We start from the raw sequence: 6,533 nt of genomic DNA on the forward strand, positions 1-6,533 counted from the left end.
TTAGCATGATGATTTTGGCATTTGTCTCTTCATGCTCAATGCCTAGGTCTTATTGAAATGACTTGGGTACCTAACCTCTGTGTACTTTTCTATGTCTTTTACAAACTATTAGTCTTTTCTGACCCAAGCCACTCTTAGTACACTCCTAACATCCCCACTTTGCAACATTTCCTGGTTTAGTTAACCTTAGTTTTCAACTCAAGGACAATTCCCTTCTCAGTCTACTCTCTGTTCAGTCTGGATCAGGTGTCCTTCAAGATACTTGTATATCAACTTGGACATTCTTCTCTGATGGCAGTTAAAACAAGGTGATTTTAATCTTCTGGTTACCATTTCTCTGGGTCAAAAGAAGAGAATGTGCCTTATATATTTTCTATTATGAGCTCTAAAAATGTGTTATGTGCTTGTATAACACATGATAATAAGTTGCCTACAAATGATCTTAATGAATGAGCCCATATACATAGTTGACAGCACAGTGGTGACTGTCAACAAGACAGGACTAGCCAGTTACCAGAAAAGCAAAAAGAATAATTAAACATGTCTGCCTACTAAGCAAGTTGCAGAAAAGACTATTAAGATAAATTTGTGTTCATGTACTTAAAGGAAAATATATAATGACATGATTCAAGGTTAATAATCATGAAATAAACATGTTGTAGTTGTGCATTACTAGTACAATGTAAACGAGAATGTGTTTTTTAAAAAATGTGGACATGAACACTCAGGATCATAAAAGTGTTCATGATCATTTTACTCACTTAAGGAATTTATCCACAAGAAAGAGCCAAAAGAAGGAATGGCTTTTTATTTTTAACTCAGGGATCCTAAACTCCAGACACATTTACTCAGCTGACAATTAGGCAGCTCTACTAGGGCATCTGGCAGCCACCCAAATTCTACACGTCTGAAACTGAACACATCCCTCCCTAGAAACTTGGTTTCTCGTTATATGCCAGCGTGTATTCTTCTTAGGAAACAGCATCACCATCCACTCAACTGTTCACATAAGAAACCTGGGAACAATCTTTAAGTCCTTCCTCTCTACTTCATTTGGCTCATTAAATAAACACAAAGCCCTTTTCCTCTTGACCAACTCCAACTGCTTCTTTCCATTCCTTTCCCCACTACCTAAGCCCAAGGGTCTAGCATCTCTTATTTGAACTGTTTCAGTTGCCTCTCCTCTTACTGTATTAGTTTTGTATAGTGTAAACAAACATATATATATATATATATGTTATTGTGTTACTCTCTTGAATCTCTTGAATAAATATTTTTCAGTGACTTTTTTTATTGCTATTGTTTTTCAACTTGACTGAAAAGGCAAAATGTGTTCTCAATAGATAACACTCTTCTAGTTCTCATCCTATGAAGTGGAGAATCTGGGTCTTTCCATCTTGATTTACCTGCTACTTAGAAGCATCACCTCATCCCATCTCTCCTCAATGGGAGATTCTTATTCATTCATTAGGATTCTGTTTAGCTGTTACTTCCTCTGTAAAACCTTAGCCGTCAATATTACACATACCTTGACTCTTACATTATTTGTGACAATAAATGTATCTGTTAATGAATAACTTTATGACACATTGAACTCTAGTAGGATAACGTTATTCCTATGTGATACATGTACACAATGGAATATTCCTCAGCCTTTTTTTTTAATCATAAAGTTTAATGATGGTTCAGAAAAAAATTGAGTGAATAACTTTCTCTGAAAACATATATTGACTCCGTGTAGACTGCAGTTATTGGGGGTGAGGACAATGGTAACTTTAATTACCCTATTTTCTATTCTGAAAATGACAAAAAGTTCCATTTCCAGTCTGATTATAAAGACACAAGAGCCTCAAAATGGCTGAGAATAAATACAAAACAAGAAAGGCAAAAGCTGTAAAGCTAAAGGGCATGTAATAGGTTCCTATGAGAAAAATCTCAGAAATACCCAAAGTGGCAACAAGAAACATTTGGCAGGAATTTGAAGTTCTTTTCAGTCATCTTTGTCTTTTGCTCCATGTTTAAGGATGATTGTGAACTCGATGTAATTGAAATTCCCCTTTTTGTCAATAGGAGCTTCTCTGTACAGCTCATCCACTTTCTCATTTATAAACTGATCACCCATGGTGGTCAGCAGTTCTCTCAGGAATCCTCCTGAATGGTGCCAGTAGCTTCTTCACCAAAGCAAGCAAAAGCATTTCTGATGACATCTTGGGGATCTGTGCCATTTAACTTCTCACCAAACATGGTGAGAAACATGGTGAAATTGATGGGTCCCGGAGGCTTATTAATAATGTCATCAGTTGGATTTTTCCCCAGTGAGGCAAGCATATCATGCAAATCTTCCTTGTCAATGAAACCGTCTCTGTTCTGGTCAGTCATGTTGAAGACCTCTTTGAATTCCTGAATCTGTGATTGGTCAAACATGGCAAACACATTGGATGTTGTGCGCTGAGGGTGCTTCTTGGTGCTCCTGGTCTTTGCCCTTTTACTTGACGTGGTGGTGATTAGATCCCTACACAGCCAAGAGAATCAAGCACCTTAGCGAATCTCTAGCTGCCTCTACCACCACCCTCCTACCCAATACTCAGCCTTAAAGAAAAATGAAATTATGACATTGGCAGGTAAATGGATGGAACTAGAGAGAATATCATGCTAACTGAAATAAGTCAATTGCAAAAAAACAAAGGCTGAATATTTTCTCTGATAAAGCAGATGCTGATCCATAGTGGGGGGAGGGGGAGGGAAGAATGAAGGAATTTTGGATTGTGCAGAGGAGAGAGAGGGGAGGGGTATGGGCAGTGGGGCTTGGAAGGATGATAGAATGAGATAGACATTATTATCCATATACATGTATGATTACATGACCAGTGTAACTCTGTGCCCTGTACAGCCAGAGGAATGAGAGGTTATGCTCCATTTATGTACAATGTGTCAAAATGCATTCTACTGTCATGTATAACTAATTAGAACAAATTAAAAAGTAAGAAAAGATTAAAAAAATACAGGAAACATTTGTAAAATGAATAAAAGATGCAGTCACCAAAAGATTAGCTCTTTCTCTCTCTCTCTACACACACACACACACACACACACACACACACACACACACACAGAAATCAGATTAACATGACAGCAAAAGCAATCAGAATCAATATAAAAAATGATACAGGAAAGTAGGTCTCCACATATATTGCTTTAAGCCTTAGACTAAGTGATTTAGCAATGTGTATTAAATTTGTGACTTATCAATATGTATTAAAATTTTTAAAAATTCTTCATCCTCTTTAGAGAATTACTTTTAGTTTTGCACATATACCTTGCAGATATTAAAACCTTAATATATAAGAATTTGAAGATAAAACATAAAAACACTGCATAATGATAAATTTAAAAAATACAAACCCTTGAAATATACATATGTTCATCATTAAGAAAATCATTAATTTTTGTACAAATAGTGTAGTATTATATAATAATCACAATGAGATGGATCTTCATTATTGATCTGGATGAATGTTCCACAACATATTGCCAAGTGAGTAAAGCAAGTTTACTTGAAAAACAAGTAGCAACAATACAAATAACCATATACATAAGTATATGTATACATAAAGAAATATATATAAGAATACTCAAATGGCTAACATTAATTACCATAAAAGATTACAATTAGAGATGGATAAGGAAAGATCATTAAGTTTCTTTTTATAAATCTCTGTGTCATTGGACTTATTAAAATAATCTACTAAGGGGGAAATATGCATAGAAGTAAAATGAAAAGTGTTCATAAAATGAAAGTGGTCATCATTCCTTTCTTTTACAAGTATATTTAAATGTTATGCTAATTTTACAATATGTATTTTAAAAGTCAGGAACATAAAAAAGATGAGTTTTTTTTCGTCAGATGTTTAAGTTTGTCAGAACTGATTCTCTATGCCTCTGGCCATTCTTTATCAAAATCTCATTTCCATATTCTCCATAACTCTTTTCTTAAGATCCAAATCTCAGCCCTTTCAAATCCCTCCCTTGACTCTTCGGAAACCCTCTACTTCGACTCTACTGCATGGTTTCTGAGCACACATCTGCCTCTGAAGCCTGACTTTATTAGCCACGTATTCTCCCTCATATTACATACACGCATGCTAATTTTTCCCATTGCTGCTTCTACAACTTTGTTCTTCCTTATTCATGTAAAAAAAATAAGGGAAATAAATTAAAAGAAAGAAAGGAGGGACAGAGGGAGGGAGGGAGGAAGGAGAGAAAGACAGGGAGGGAAAGAAGACCCATTTACTTGAGTTACATATCATTTTGCTGAAAGTCATTCTTCTCTTCTTCCTGGTTATCACTGATAACATTTCTCATAATTCCCCTTCATTAAATTAAAATTTGAATTCCTACCTGGTACTCTTTTGTTTTCATTCAATTCATGTTGCTATTCTCCATCATTTAACATCCAAAGAGATCCTTGAAACTTCTCTTTCATAAACTTTTTTTTATTGACTTCAGCTATCTATGGTGATTATCAGAAACTGTACCACCAAGTTCTCATCACTTCTTATCCTTCAAGCTCACCTAATCTAGTTGTCACCATTCCCATAGCTCATCTTCCAATTCAGGATCCCCAGTACTTTCTCACCACCCATCATTCTTTTCTTCTTTTAACTTTCCTCATTTAACTTGGATTACAAGGCCCATCCTTATAAAATTGGTCTTGAAAAATGTTTCAATTTTCCTTGCCATTTTCTTCAGCTTCACTTACCTGGTTGCCTAGATGACCCTTCAATTATCTTTTCTTTCTACCTCGCCGCAGCCAATGAAAAATGCAGGAGAAATTTCACTCTAAAACGACACCAATCTTGCTTTTCTCTTACCAGCAGTTATAAGAAACTACTTTTGCTGAAGTCAGCAGTGACTTTCGGGTTGCTAAATTCAACATACAATCTTTAGTCCTCTTCAGATACTTAGGTAAAACTCAATACTATTAACTATCACCTCCATTTTGAAACCTTTTTTCGTGGCTTCTTTGTGACATTCTCTGGGTTTTCTCTACTTCATTGGCTTCACCTTCTCAGTCTCCTTTTCTGGACCCTTCATCTTTACAGACTTGAGCTTCTCAAGGTTCAGGCCTTGACTCTCTTCTCACTCTAGAATTCTTTTCTAGGTATTCTCATCCATTTCTCATTTTAGGTTCCATTAATATTCAAACAATTCATAACTGTAAACCTAACCATACTTTTTAGTCCAAACATAAATACTCATGTACCTACTTCTGTAAAATTTGTCTATTTGTTCTGCAAGTCCCAAACTGAAATACTCTTCTTCTTATCCCTAACTTTTTAAACTCTTACCTCTCAAGTAAATAACACTTGCTTGTACCCCATGGTTTATGTCAAACATGTTGAAACATCTTTTATAACTCCCTTTCTCATTCCTCATATCTAATTCAATACTACCTACAAAATGTATCACACCTTCAACTTATATAATAGTGTTAGATGATATTCTTCACTCTCTGTTAAAGAAAGTGTATGAATTCTTCACTATAAGTTTTTTGTCATAACACTTGAGAAACAAAACTATATTTCCTATCCACTGTTTTTCTTGTTATATGATTTGCTTTAACTAATGAAATGTAGGTAGATGTTATGATTTAGATATTAGGTGTCCCCTAAAAGCTCATGTGTGAGATAATGCAAGAAAGTATAGAGGTGAAACAATTGGGTTATGAGAACCTTAACCTAAACAGTGCATTAATTCACTGATAGGGATTATCTAGGTGGTAACTTAAGGCAAGTAGGGTGTTACTGGAGGAGGTGGGTCTTTGGGGAGGGATTTTGGGGTATATATTTTGTCCTTGGTGATAGAAGTCTTTCTCTCTCTGCTTTCTGGTGTGATGTCCCGAGCTGTTCTCCTCTGCCACACCTTTCCACCATGATGTTCTTTTTCGCTGGCCCAGAGCAATGGAGTTGGCCATCTATGGACTGAAACCTCAGAAACCGTGAGCACCAAATAAAATTTTCTTCCCCTAAAACTACGTTTGTCAGGTCTTTTGGTCACAGCAGGCAAAAAACTGACCGAAACAGTAGATATACATGACCTGAGTGATAGCGGTTTCTATGTATGCACATAATTCAACCTAGACTTTTCCTAGACTTTTATACTTCTTATCTTCTTCCTTGAAAAGAAAGTATTCAGGGAAGTTGCTGGTCCCTTGGAAAAAAGGGGATACATTGAACATACCTGTACCCAATGTCCAAAGCCAAACCTCAAGCCCTCAGACCACCTGCAGATCCATGAGTGAAAAAAATAAATCCTGGTAAATTTTGAAGTAGTTGTTACACAAAAATACCATAACAAAATATTCATTTAATATACAACTCTAGTCCACTGTTCTGTCATCTGGACTAATAAGCAATAGTCACTTTCCTGGCATTCAAACAGTCTATGCAGTAATTCTCCACAGAGCAACTATTTCTAAATTGGTGTTTTAGAAATATGAATACAACTATACCACAGTCCTTCTTAGACCCACT

The 6,533-nt window shown here is 35.8% G+C and overlaps 1 pseudogene across 1 annotated transcript; it reads right to left on the reverse strand.

The window, feature by feature from the left end:
• Window positions 1-1,710: 1,710 nt before the first annotated feature.
• LOC306670771 (myosin regulatory light chain 12A-like) lies at window positions 1,711-2,525 on the reverse strand (annotated as a pseudogene). Its single transcript has one exon. The product of its transcript is annotated as a myosin regulatory light chain 12A-like (transcript).
• Window positions 2,526-6,533: the final 4,008 nt, after the last annotated feature.

This window comes from Sciurus vulgaris (genome assembly GCF_902686455.1).
Source record: "Sciurus vulgaris genome assembly, chromosome: 10".
In the NCBI taxonomy this organism is placed as follows: Eukaryota; Metazoa; Chordata; class Mammalia; order Rodentia; family Sciuridae; genus Sciurus; species Sciurus vulgaris.